A 14292-nucleotide genomic window follows, 5' to 3' on the forward strand; every position below is an offset into this window, starting at 1 on the left:
AACCTGGCTGGAGAACCTGGAGAACCTAGCTAGGGAACATGGACACAGAACCTGGCTGGAGATCCTAACCAGAACTTCGCTGGAGATCCAGAGCAGAACCTCTCTGGAGATCCAGACCAGAACTTGGCTGGAGATCCTGGTTAGAGATCCTGGCTAGGCTATTGATCAACTGAACTCCGTCCCCATGTCATTCCTTCTTCGCCGACTCCGTCCACACCTTTGGGGACCCCTGGACCCGCTGGGGTTGGACCCCGGCAGTCCGCCGAGCTTCAGCCAGGCTTAAGCCAGCAGGATCACAACATTGTAAGCAAAGGCCAGAAACCTACTTTCAGCAGTGGAGGCCTAAGAGCTAGAGCCAAGCCTCAAAGCTAAAGCTGGCCCAGAATAAAAAAAGAAAAAAAGAAAAAATGGTGCAGTTGGGAGCTTCAGTCACCCCCAGCCTGAAAACAGCCCTCAGCCCCTCACCCAGACTGGCCAGGCACCCCAGTGTGGACCCCCACCCTGAAGGGTGTGTGACCAGCTGCAAACAGCCATGATCCCCTCACCCAGGCTGGCCAGGCACCCCAGTGGGGACCCCTACCCTGATCCAGGACACCCATCAGGGCAAACCAGCCGGCACCCACCTGTGCACCAGGTCTCTACCCTATATAGTAAAAGGGTAATATGCCTCCCAGCACTGGGATCAGCGGAGCTGAGAGGCCTCTTGGCACCGGGATCAGCGTGACAGGGGGCAGCGCCCCAAACCCCCTGATCACCCTGTGGCTCTGTGTGTGACAGGGGGCGGGGCCACAACCTCCCCATCCATCCTGCTCTATTCGTGACAGGGGAAGACTCCCCAACCCCCTGATCAGCCCTGCTCTGTGCCTGATAGTGGGGAGCTCCCTAAACCCCTGATAGCCCTGCGGCTCTGTTACAGTGTGCGGCGCCCCAACCCCCTGATCAGCCCTGTTCTGTGTGTGACAGAGTGTGGCCCCCCAACCCCCCCCCCCCCCAACGGGCCCTGCTCTGTGTGTGACAGGGTAGAGACATAGCCTCCCCATCGGCCCTGCCCTGAGTGTGAGAGTGGCCGCGCCCCAACCCCCTGATCGGCCCTGCTCTGTGGGTGATAGAGGGCGGCGCCCCAACCCCCTGGTGGGGCCTGCTCTGTGCATGACAGGGGGCAGCGCCCCAACCCCCTGATTGGCCCTGCTCTGTGCGTGACAGGGTACAGAGCCCCAACCCCCTTGATGGGCCCTGCTCTGTGCGTGACAGGGAGTGGCACCGCAACCTCCCCATTGACCCTGCCTTGAGTGTGACAGGGGACGGTGCTCCAACCCCCCAATCGGCCCTACCCTGAGTGTGACTGAGGGTGGCATCACAACCTCCAGATCGCCCTGCTCTGTGCATGACAGGGGGCGGCGCCCCAACTCCCCAATCGGCCCTGCTCTGAGCCCGACCAGGGGCTGCACCTAGGGATTGGGCCTGCTCTCTGCCACTCGGGAGCAGGCCTAAGCCAGCAGGTCGTTATCTCCCGAGGGGTCCCAGACTGCGAGAGGGCACAGGCCGGGCTGAGGGACCCCCTTCCCCCCCCACCGAGTGCACAAATTTTTGTGCATCGGGCCTCTAGTAAGTATATAAAGAAAGAAAGATTTCTTTTGCACTTTGGGGTAATGGACTGGTAATGGTTTGCTGTTGATAACCAGTAGAAGTTGAAAATGTACCAGAGTTTTGTTGGTATGCTGGAGATTCATGAAGAATAAATGCTTGTTCCCAGGTCATCAGCAGTAGTTGAATTGATGCTTTGGGTGGCCACCATTGCCAATTACCTTTTCATGATTAGAGAAAGCTGGATGCACAGGTAATCTACTCTTGTTGAATTTCTAAAAAATATTTTCACTTGATTTCAATTTGTTTTCCCTCAAAAGGCATCTATTAACAAATTATATCTTTTTCTTTAAAATTATGGTCACAGAGGATATAATTCACATGCAGTAAAATTAATATTTTTTAAAATATGTAATTTTGACAAATATATAAAGTTGTGTAAATGCCACCATAATCAACATAAAGAATATTTGAATCACCACAAGGTTGTTTGTATTACTTTTTATTGTTTCCTTCTTCCACACCTACCCTGAAACCACTAACCTGATAACTCTTCTTATAGTTTTGCCTTTCTTTATGTCACATAAATGGAATCAGACAGTATCTAAATTAAATTATATTTGCATTCCCATTCTCTTCTGGACTTCCATTTTCTGAGTGGATTTGCATTTCATTCATTTAGAATGCATTGTTTTTTAAATTATATTTGCATTTCAATTTTCTTTTGGACTTTTGCATTCTTAGTGGATTTAGAATTCTCTGATTTAATTTTATTGAAAAATATATATTGTGTGTATGTAAACTTATACATATATGTGTATATAGATAATAATGAATACATATATATATATATATATATATATATATATATTGAAAAAATTGACATATTACAAGTGTTTTTATATTGTTGTGGTGATATTTGCTTTTTTCATGAGTAATTTATCTATGTATCTATCTATCTATCTTTCTATCTATCTATCATCTATCTATCATCTACCTATACAGAGACAGCATATGTAAGGTGATGAAAATACTGACATTTTCCAAATGGTTTCATATTGCTGTGGTGATGTTTGCCTTTTGTGATTGGTAGTGGATCACTTTGCACATGATCTAATTGTTTTAGCAATCAATGACTAACATATTTGAAGGGGAGATCTTAGTGCAACAAGTGTGATATTTTTATATCTTTCTTACTCATTATAAAAAAGGCAAAATAAAACTAAGCAATCTCCTCTACCCCCAATAGAGAAACTCTTCACAGTGATTTTCTATTTCACTATAAGCATTCTCCCCATGGTTTTTTCCCCCCTCTCTTTGATCAACAATGGCACTTGCTTATCTCATAACCAATCATTTGCCAGTTATTAAATACTAGAGGCCCAATGCAGGAAAATTCATGCACTGGAGGGGGGGTCCCTTAGCCCAGCCTTCCCTCTCTCACAGTTCGTGAGCCCTCAGGGGTGGGAGGTGACCCAGCCATCAAAGGCAAGCGACACCCCCATCACACCTCTGCTTCTGCCACTGTGGGCAGTGCAAGTCTCAGCCAGCCTGGTTACCTGAGCCCAGACAGCCCTGGGCGGCTAGGCAGCTGCCATCCGAGGCTTGCCTGTGCCTTGGTCCGGCCCTGGGCATCTCGGGGACTAAGGGCGGGTCTGGCCATACCGCGTGTCTGCCACCCTTAGCAAGGCTGAAAGGATTGGGGGACTCCGGCAGGGCTGAGGGGACTGGGCGCTGCCATCTTGTGGCTATGGGAGCCACCAGCTTTGTGACCATGTGATGGTCAATTTGCATATTCCATCTTTATTCAATAAGATTTGTTTGCCCATTGTATTTTTTAAGAAATAAAAAAAATCTAGATTTCAAAAGAAAGGCATTCATCAGTTCTCTACAGACAACAATTCACTTGTTCTTTCAGACTATGGGCATGTAATAAAACTGCATTTTTTTGAATCTGTCCTTTCCTGCTTAATGAACTTGCTTAGCAAATCAATGAGAAAAAATTAAATTATATATCAGTGTTCAAATTACAAAGTGCCATTTCCTCTGCTGCTGTTTTATCTCTCCCTGTCTACTGAAAGTTTCTAGACTGGTTAATTCTACTAATCCTCCCGTGCTCCAAATTCAGCCCTTGCCCACCTCTTAGTTTTATCTTTTAAAAACACAGTTCTAATCCTATTATTGCCCTGCAAAAATTTTCCTCATGGTTTCTGACCACTGACCTAACTAAACACAGATTCCTTTTTCTACCACTTAAAATCTTCTGTAAGGCTAGAGATCCAGTGCATGAAATGTGTGCAAGAGTAGGCCCTTCTTCCCCCAGCTGCCGGCACTGGCTTCCCTCTGGCCCCCGGGACCAGGGCTTCCCTTGCAGCCCCGGCTTCGTCGGAAAGGACATCCAGTCTAATTGGCATATTATGCTTTTATTATTATAGATGGTTCCAGAAAACAATTTATCTTTCCATTACATCCCTAAATACCCTTATGCTCTCATTATATTGCATTTTGTACTATTTTTGAAACAAGCCCAAATTAAGGTTTCCCTCACTTGGAAGGTCCTGGAACACTTGTAGTGCAAAGTAAATATTACTTCCTTTCATTTAACCAGGGAGAGAAGTAGCAATACCCTATTATGGCCTTAGTAATCCTCAAACCTGAGGTCTATTGGAATCAAATGTGAAGATTTAAATGATGGGAATCATTAGGCTCCATTCCAGTGAATTAAATTAGAGTTTCTGATGATGTGCCAGGCTATAGCATTTTCCATATTGATCAAGGAATTCTAACATACACCCAGGGTCAAAACCCACTTTCTTCAATAGAAAAAGCACATGAAGATCTGTGTAATGTAACTTACCTGTCCTCATTAGTCTCAGGTTTGCTTTTGTTGATTTTTCTGCCTCTCTAGAATTTAAAAACGACTTATCCAAAGCAAATTATCCACTTTGAAGAAAAATAGCACAAAGCCTGGTATATTTAAAGAATGAATTATATATTTGGTGGATAAATAGCAAAGGACTATCATTTAACTTACAGGAAGGTATTGGCATGTAGTACAAGCTAATAGAATAGATAATAAGAGGATGAATAAGAGATAGAGGAAATAAAAATTATTTAAATGTGCATTCTAATATTGCACACACACAATGTAAGGTAAAATCAAAATTATTAAATGATTAATTACTTGCTTTAACTGGTGAGGACAATGCAATTTGCGAGTTTAAACACATTGTTGGTTTTTTTGTCGGTTTGGTTTGGTTTTGTATCAGAAAGATTTATTGGAAAATTCGCGCCCTGAGGGTATAGCCTGTGATGCGGGTACTGCCACTCACTGAAACGGAGTAAAGAGAAGACGCTAGTTTCCAAAGTGGTCCTTCTGCAAAACGTATGAAGAGCGGCTTCTGTGTGCCTTGTGCTCTGCCTTCCTGTCCTCAGACATTCCAAGGCATCCCCCCAAGTGGCTATGTGCTTTTCAGATCTTGCAACTAATAAACGCCAGAGGGGTATTCGAATTAAAGTCTTTCCTATTGCAAAGCCTATGGGTCATGATGCTCAAACAAGCCACTCATTAACCTCACGTGTATTAGAAATTATTTCCTGGTTTTACATACTCTACTGCCCTGTTTCTATCAGTAGGTGCAATTTTATGGAGAAAAAGCAATTTTACTCCGCCACTGTCGACTTTATAGTCTTAATGAAATGATGTGTTTGGAGTGTGGATTTAAAAGTCTGAGTTCATAAAAGCAAAGCAGAAGACATAAATTTTTAATATTTCAGAAAATACAGCATTTTATATTTTCTGAAAATATTACATTTTATGTTTCAGGAAGTATAGTATGTTATATTTCAGAACATATAACAGGGAAATAAAAGCAACTGTAAAATCATTGACAGGTTGATATTTAGTTTCAAGGAGATATTACTGCAGAATTTATAAATTCAAATTATACACAAACTGGACGAAATGGAATCTCAATGTGAATAAGTGCAGTGGGTGGTAATTATTTTGCCTGTATAAGCACCCTATCTGCTTTAATCTACCTGATGAATACTTGGATTTGGGTATATCTCTTTATTGTGCTTATATAACCAGGTCCTTAAATATCCTTACTTCACAATAAACAGGATAGGAACATTGTAAGTTCATATTACCAGAGTTTGGAAAAGATTCTGAAGCGATTTTGCCCAGTATGTTGTAGCTTTTAGCTTCTGATGCATGAGAATAGGATGCTAAGTAATTTGCAGGATAACAGGTAGCCTCAAATCTGAAATATCTTCTGTTGACAGTAGTAAATATACAGGCTTGTTTGGAGGAGTAATTATATACTGAAGTGTCTAGCAAAATAACTGGAAAATAGTAAGCACTCCATACATGAAAGTCATTTGGAATATTTAAAATTGCATCCATTATATGATATTTTAACACTTTTAAGGTATTAATTTTGTCATATAATGTACACATTATATAGCATCAATGGGAAGCTGAAAATTGTATTAAGACACCTGAATGTGACTGGTCAATGTAAAGAAGACATCAGAATAAGGCAAAATTTGCATTGATTCATGTGTTATTTTCCCAATTCACTAATGTTTACACATGAAATATATCAAGTGGGTGTAGAGTTCATTAAACAACTAAGTGCAACAAGCAGTAGCAGAATCTGATCATTATCTCTCCATCAACCTTGTTTTCCTTCTGTTGTGCCACATTGGTCTTTGAGCTTTGTCTTAGAAGTAGTTAGGTCATGAGGTATTCCTATGGTATATGATGCATCATATGGCCAAAGTTACATTCTGCCTGCACCTGGATTGCATCCTACTTCAAATATACAGACATTCGTGTCACCTGATGAAAGGGTCTGGGACCATTTCTAAGTGTAGTATATACTGTCTCCAAACTGCAGAAGCTGATATGTCTGTGCTTATTTTTTTGGTAAGGAGTTTAACAACTGGTACTTTATCTTAGAGGAGATGTTCTAGTGTGCCAAGAATGTTGGAATGCTAAAATGTTCACCAATAATTCAAGTCTTTGAACTTGTTCCAATTTGAGGCAAGGATGTCCAGAATGTTCTTTCCAATTCACAGTATATTATTGGCTAAGGCCTGAGGGGGTGAAGATTATAATTCCCAGGAAACTCTGGACAGTGTGGTTTGTATTGCCCAAGGGAAATCCTTCAGAAAAGTGTGCAAGTTTTATCCATAAAAGTCTGCTGTCTGCTGCAGCATTAAAATAAATATTTAGGATAATCTAAAATTATTTTTCTTCCCAATTAAGCTTATTAGAAATTCATAAATTTTATACATAATTTTCTATACTTAATGTTCATGTTCATGATTTTTAGCGCGCGCGCACACACACACACACACACACACACACACACACACACTAAGGAAATCTTCCAATTTTTCTTTTTGTGAATAAGCTGTCTTTCCCACAATTTGACTTTGCAATTAGTACCTAAGAGTAAGAACTGGTCTTATAGGTCTAGAGAAAATGAGATATTAGGGGCAGGCAAAATGATGTTATGTGAATTCTCCTTGCATGTTAGCTGCCGTGGGTGTGATGAGTTCAGCATTCTAAAGCAATGCAGAAATGTCTGCATCAAATGGTTAGAAGCATAAATGCCCAGAACTGCTTTGGCTGGCAAAATACAATCAGTGGGGTTCCTAGGTTTGAATCCAATGAATCTTCTGACCTCTTTACAAGGGTTAAGTCTCATCTTGACTGATAACTGACTTAACTTCCATGTAGTAAATTCAATGAGACTGGGAATTAAACTGACCTAATATGGAGGCCCAAAGGAGCAAATCCTTAATGTAAAATTTGGCTGTATGAGCACTATTTCTGAAAGAAGTAAGATTCTTTCAGGAGAGAGTGTCTTTGCCTTTGACTTTGTTTTGAGCTGGGAATTCAGGACTTGTCTTTCAATTTTCCTAAACTTCTCTGTACTTTTGTAAACACCCGGCTTAATTCTTTAGTTTTTGAATTATGTATGCCCTTGATAATATTCCTTATCAGTTGCTATCTAATTTCCCAAAGCCTTGCCTTCATTTTGCACATCTTTCAAAATGACAAATGTGATAGTTTAACTGCTTCACTCGGCTTGAGATAGGTCCACAATGTCCTCTTCTGTGATTAAAACACAGGTTTTATTGCCACGACAGTCAAGCAGGTCTAATAACCAATTATCCATTCCCCTTTTCTGTGAAAACCTTTTACCTGCAGTTTCTTGGTACTAAGGTATTTATCAGTCTCGGTTCTTTACTGAAAACAATATAATTTACTCTATGAAAGATAAACAAAAAGTATTTATTGAAAAATGTCTGTATTTACTGAATGTCTGGGTTGTCCTAAAAGTCAAAATGGTGCACTAGAGAGTTAAAAAAAATACACGTCCCAAATTACACTCTGAGATTTCTGCTGGTGACACATGTCTGTTTTCAGGGGGCATGAACATTCAAACTCCATTACTGATGCTGGACTCTGGGCCCTGACACTAATATTGCTGTTACTGCCGAATCTGAAAGCTGAATATCCCTGCTGCTACTCCATCAGGAGAGAATCTCTATGTGGGCTAATTTGTTGGGTTCACTAACTTCTGAATTATCCTAATTTGATTAGCATAGTTATGCAATAGACTGGAAAAAGTAAATGATAGGTCCCAGTCTTGCCAAATATGTGCTTATAACTTGAAATTTCCCAAAATATGGGGAAGGGATTCCAAAACACTCATTGACCAAATAGGATGTCAAGTGGTCAATATGTTGAAAAGTATAATCGGCATTTGGAAGTATTTAAAAGATGAATCTATCAAATGAAATTCTCATAAGTGGCATGAAAGAGCGGATAAGGAAAAAGGAATAGTTTGCAAGAAGAGACAAAATGAAAGTAAGTCAGCAAAAATATTGAGGTGTAAGCATATAGTTAATGTGAGGCAGGTTGGAGGAAAGTCCTGAGAGCAAAGGACCAAACTGGATAAGCAAGCAGTGGCCTCATCAGGCAAGGCTTTTTGAGCCTTGTGAAGGCATAGATTCCAAGCAGTGGCCACTATCGAGAACTATGACATGTCTAAGATAATACCCTGCTTTCAAATTGTCAAGTTTTCATGGATGCTAATAGGAAACACGGGATTTCTGGAACAGGCATAAAGGTCTGTTTAATGATCACAGCAATGATAGTAGTTAGAGTTATGATGACTTCTGTGCTCATTTCCTAAGATTGAATCCACACTGAACTGTGTGAGGAAGCCCTAATGACACCTGCCCATGTAGTGAACTACAAGAGAGAAATGAATTTAGGGGCCAAAATGTTTTCTATTGTGTGGTAAGCTAGCCTGCTTTTGTTGTGGAGGAAGAATTATCTTTATTTTACTAGGTTGACCCTGCCTGCCCTTTGGTCCAAAAGGAAAAATCTCTGCCTACTAAGGATATTCAATATACAGATATTTGTTAAAATAGTGCAAAGCAAAAGGCAATCCATGTGTATACTTGAATGACATAAATGGGAGATCCAGGGAGAATCATTAAATATTTCCAGAATGCTCTCCTTAGTCTTCTCAGACCAGTACTTTTGTAGCTCCTCTGGGTTCTTCTGAGCCAGCTCCTCAGACTGGGCCCAGATGTCCACCATGATCTTGCTGAGATCCTGAGATTTGGGGCATCAGATTCCATGGTCAAACCAGAGTGGGCAATCTGGTTTTGTAGGAGTCCAATAAAAACTTCAGAGATCAATGAACAGTTAAAAAATATATTTTTTGAGCATCAAGATACTCAATCAATAAATCTTCTTCTCTTTCTTCATATTTTTCTAAATTAACTGTAGAGTATAAAGAATAATTTGAGGATATCTTTCTTTAGAAATATAATGGGGATTCTAGATAACAAATGTAAAGAGAGCAGATGGGAGAGTTGTATATTGGGTCAAGAAAGGAAGTACACTACCATATAGAAATGAGAATATGAATAAAATTAACCTAATATTTCATTTATGATCGTGTATATGTAATTTCATAAAATAATATTTCTTTATCACATATACGCTATCTATCTATATATAAAAGCTTAAGCGACCATTCCACCACTTGACTGGCCGACTGATCAACCAGTAGCTATGACGCGCACTGATCACCAGGGGCAGATACTCAATGCAGGAGCTGCCCCCTGGTGGTCAGTATGCTCCCACAGCGTGAGTGCCACTCAGCTGACCAAGAGGTGCCAGATGCAGGGTTCACGGCTGGCCACCACAATCTGGAGACCACAGGGGAGCAGCAACGAGCCTACCAAGCAGTGGTAGCAGGCGCAGCGGGGCCAGGATGAGCAGGAGCAGCAGGCGGCATTGGACTGCCAGTTTTGGCCTGATCCCTGCAGGTCATGTCAAGGGTCCCCACTGGTGCACAAATTTGTGCACCAGGCCTCTAGTATACAGATATTAGTAGGTACTAATACTACAAAATGTAAAAACAGTTTTTATCAGGCTGAAAAGTAATCAATACACACACATTGACACATACATAGCACAGAAACTGTAAGTGCAAACAACACTGTTTTTATATATGTGTGTATATGTATATGTATTTTTGCAATTCTATTTATTAGGTGAAAGTTGATTCTAAATGAGAAGTTAAATTTAGCTACTATTGAGTTAAATATGGTACAAAGAAAATTTCACTGTGAATGCAGTTTTCAAGCAAATCATGTATACTCCTCAATTATCCAACTCTTCTCTCCTAGACATAGCGAATATTTCTAAGAAGATATTATGAAACCCAAATGGTAGACATTCAATGAACTTTTTTTCTGTATAATAATACTTTGGTGGGATAATTGCAATGGTAAATTGCTACCAAGTTTATTTACTTGATGGACCAAGAAATATAGATAAAGGAAATGTGTGTTATTCAGAACTTTGAATTGAGCCAGGGTTTCAAATCTAGTCCTTTCTTTTCTAGTCCCCTCTGTGGTCACAGCCTGAAGCTCTGGCTACCCCTGCTTCTGTCAGATTTATCTCTACTAGTCTCTTCACTTTCTATATTTTTATATTATTCATGTTCCCCTCTCTCTTGGATTTCTCTAAAGATGTTATCTTTTGTGTTAAAAAATGTAAGTCTTTTTCAGGCCACACAGGCAAGCTGAAAATATAATAGTCACATGTATGTGCATAAATCCAGGTATTCCATCCTTCTCAAAAGTTTGGAGGGTCAAAAGTGCATTAAGAAACACCCCTCAAAAAGGTTTTCTTGTTGTTGTTTCTACTTCTCCCTTATTGTTTAATTTACTAATGAAGGATACATCATACTAGAATAGCAATTTTCAACCTTTTTCATCTCATGGCACACATAAACTGATTACTAAAATTCTACTGCACACCAAAAAGTATACATTTTTTGCCACTCTGACTAACAAAGTAGCTGTAATTTTTTTATTGATTTCAGAGAGGAAGGTAGAGGGAGAAAGTGATAGAAACATCAGTGATGAGAGAGAACCATTGATTGTCTACTTCCTGCACCCCCCTTGGGGATTGAGCCTAAAACCGGGGCATGTGCCCTGACCAGGAATTGAACCATGACTCTTGGTTCATAGCTCAATGCTCAACCACTGAGCCATACTGGCCAGGCAAAATAGGTGCTATTTTGATTCACTGAATATTTAAAAAAATTTTGCAGCACACCAGTGTGCCTGCCATGGTACATGGGTTGAAAATTGTTGTACTAGAACTATGAATGCTACAAAATACTAACCCTTGTGTAAATCCAGGGTAATAAAATTATATTTAAACTAGAGGTTGGGTGCACAGATTCATGCACATTGGAAGGAAATTAATTAGAAGATGGCCAGTGGGGTGGGACTGGGCGGGACTGGGCGGGACCAGCCAGACACACCCTGGAGCCAACCTCCCACGGTCCCTCCCTGGCCGGTTGCACCTGGGTTGGTGCCAGGGCTCAAAGGGCGTCTGGAGAGTGAGCGGGGGTCCCTCCGGCAGGTGGGGTCCCTCCTCCTGGTCTGTGGAGTTTGGGCCAATATTGGCACTGTGGGGTCCCGGAGTGCGAGAGGGCCCTCTGCAAAGTTGCTGTTGCTTGGCAGCTCCTGCGTTGAGCATCTGCCCCCTAGTGGTCATTGTGCGTTATAGCTACCAGCCAGTTGGCTGGTCACTTAGGCTTTTATATATATAGACATTTCCTATTTTCTAATATGACATCAGAATTCATGCAGATATTTTTAAAAATAAACTTATTGAGTAACATTTATTCATAAAATTATATGTTTGATGTGTATAATATGTCATTTGTATATTGCATTGTATGTCACCACACAAAGTCCAGTTTCCTTCCATGACCATATATTTGACCCCTTTCCCTCTCTTCCTCTTCCCATTCTCTTCCCCTGTGGTAACCATATACCATTGCCTGTGTCTATGAGTATCTTTTATTTGCTTTTTGTTGCTTTTTAAAAATTTCCCACATATGAGTGAAATCATATGGTTCTTGAACTTTTCTGTCTGACTTATTAAATTAGCATGGTATTCTGAAGATCCATCTGATGTTTCAAATGGTAATATTTTACCCTTTATTATGGCTGAGAATTATTGCATTGTATATATGTATCACAATGTATTTATCCAATCATCGGTTGAAGGACAGTTAGGTTATTTCTATGCCCTGGCTATTGTAAGTAATGCTGAAATGAACATAGGGATACATCTATCTTTATAAATAAGTGTTCTTCAAATTTTCGGCATAGATACCCAGAAGAGGGATTGCTAGGTCTTATGGTAGCTTTATTCTTAATTTATTTAGGAACCTCCATACTGTGTTGGAGAGGATGTGGAGAAAAGGGAACACTCTTATACTGCTAGTGGAGTATAAATTTGTGCAGACTCTATGGAGTACAGTATGGAGGTTCCTCATATAAATATTTAAAACCTTCCTTTAAATTCTTTTGCTTATTATGTGTCCACTAATAGTAAGTAGAATACTTTATTCATAATACATGTAAGTTTCTAAATGGAAGCTGTGTTCTCATTAAATAGCACATTGTCCTTAATTTTATTTTGACAATATAAATTCATTATATTTAAATTTATTTGAATCTTATTTCTATTTGCTTGGTGACATACCATGATACCACTTGCATAATTTAGTTTACTTTTAGAAATAATGTGATATTTTGCAAATATTGTATTTAAAAAAAACACTCATTTGTTTTATATGTTTGGTTTAGCACCAAAAATAAGAACTTCAAAAATTAATATCCTCAATGGTAATCCTATATAATAAAAGGCTAATATGCAAATTGTCCCTTTGGGAGTTCGACTGACCAGGAGTTCTACCGCTCACTATGACAGGCGCTGACCACCAGGGAGTGGCGTAAAACAAAGGAAGGCCCTGGCCAACAGCCAGAAGGCCCCAATAGGCCCTGATCATTGGCCAGGCCTCGGGACCCTACCCATTGACAAATTTCATGCACCGGGCCTCTAGTATTTGAATAAGATGAAATATAGAGGATCTTACAATTAATGTTTTAAGGCAGAAAATATGAAAAAGTTGTAAATGTTAATTAGCGTTCCAGAAAGTTTTATTTAAAATATTCAAAGATTAAAATGTATAAGCCCAGGGTGCATATTTTTAATTTAGATATTTCTTTTTGATAGTAACAAGAAGAAGTAAATGTTTTGTTCAACACACCACCTTCAGCTATTCTAGTATTTTCAAACTGTAAGTTCACTGGAATTGTGTTTTGCTGATGCCTTTTACCTGGGCAGGAAGGAACATCTGAGTGAACTTGATCCCTTAAGCGATGGGCTGACACACAAAGTTAGCTGTTAGGTTCCAGAATTTAATTGGACGTGACTCTGCTTGTCTGAGTTGCTTCTTTTTCCTAAAGCTTGCCTCCCCCACCTTTCTTTTCACCTCATTTTTGTATTAAAACTGGCATACACTTAAGTTACCTCAGAAACAATACATCCAATCAGAGGCCTTATTTATTTCTCTTAAATGTACATATTTTGCTTTTTACATCAAGCCTTAGGCAAAATGGTGATACTATATTTTTCTTTTTCATTCCCAACCTGGTATCTGCAGCCCAGTCCCTCTTATTATAGTCTAGCTATCTATCAGTCTTGGAAGCTTGTCACTCCTTAGATGTTAGTTCATATTAAAGTCTTCAGACTTGTAGAAAATTAGTCAGATTGAATGGAACACTAGAGATACACAAAATTCTAAAGATCCAAAGAAAGAAATCCCTAATGGTATATAATCAGAGACAATGACAAATAGTAGCACTACTTAGCGTGAGCCCTCTTATTTGGGACTAATAATCAGCAATGTAACAAAAAGTTATTTACAATGAAATAGAAAATTAAAATAATATGCAGATACTTTAAGCATTTTATTTAAGCTTTAAACTGATAAATGTACATTAATTCAGTCATAATTTGACATGGAGTCAAAGCCTTTTTTTCTGGATAATATTGTAAAAATTAAATTAAATAATTGAAATAAAAAGTGCAACAGACATGAACAAGTGTGAGAATAACACAACTGACTCTTGGTAAGCACATAACTGAATTGGTGAAAGCAAACGTATGCAGACTGCCACAGAAAGTAGGCTACCAGCCATGTGTCCATTGTACCATGGGCATCTGAATATTTTTATTTCTTTTATTTTAATTTTACTAAGAACAGTTAAGGTGAGATATACCCTCTTAAATTT

Source organism: Myotis nattereri (genome assembly GCF_964212035.1).
Source record: "Myotis nattereri genome assembly, chromosome: 4".
Taxonomy (NCBI): Eukaryota; Metazoa; Chordata; class Mammalia; order Chiroptera; family Vespertilionidae; genus Myotis; species Myotis nattereri.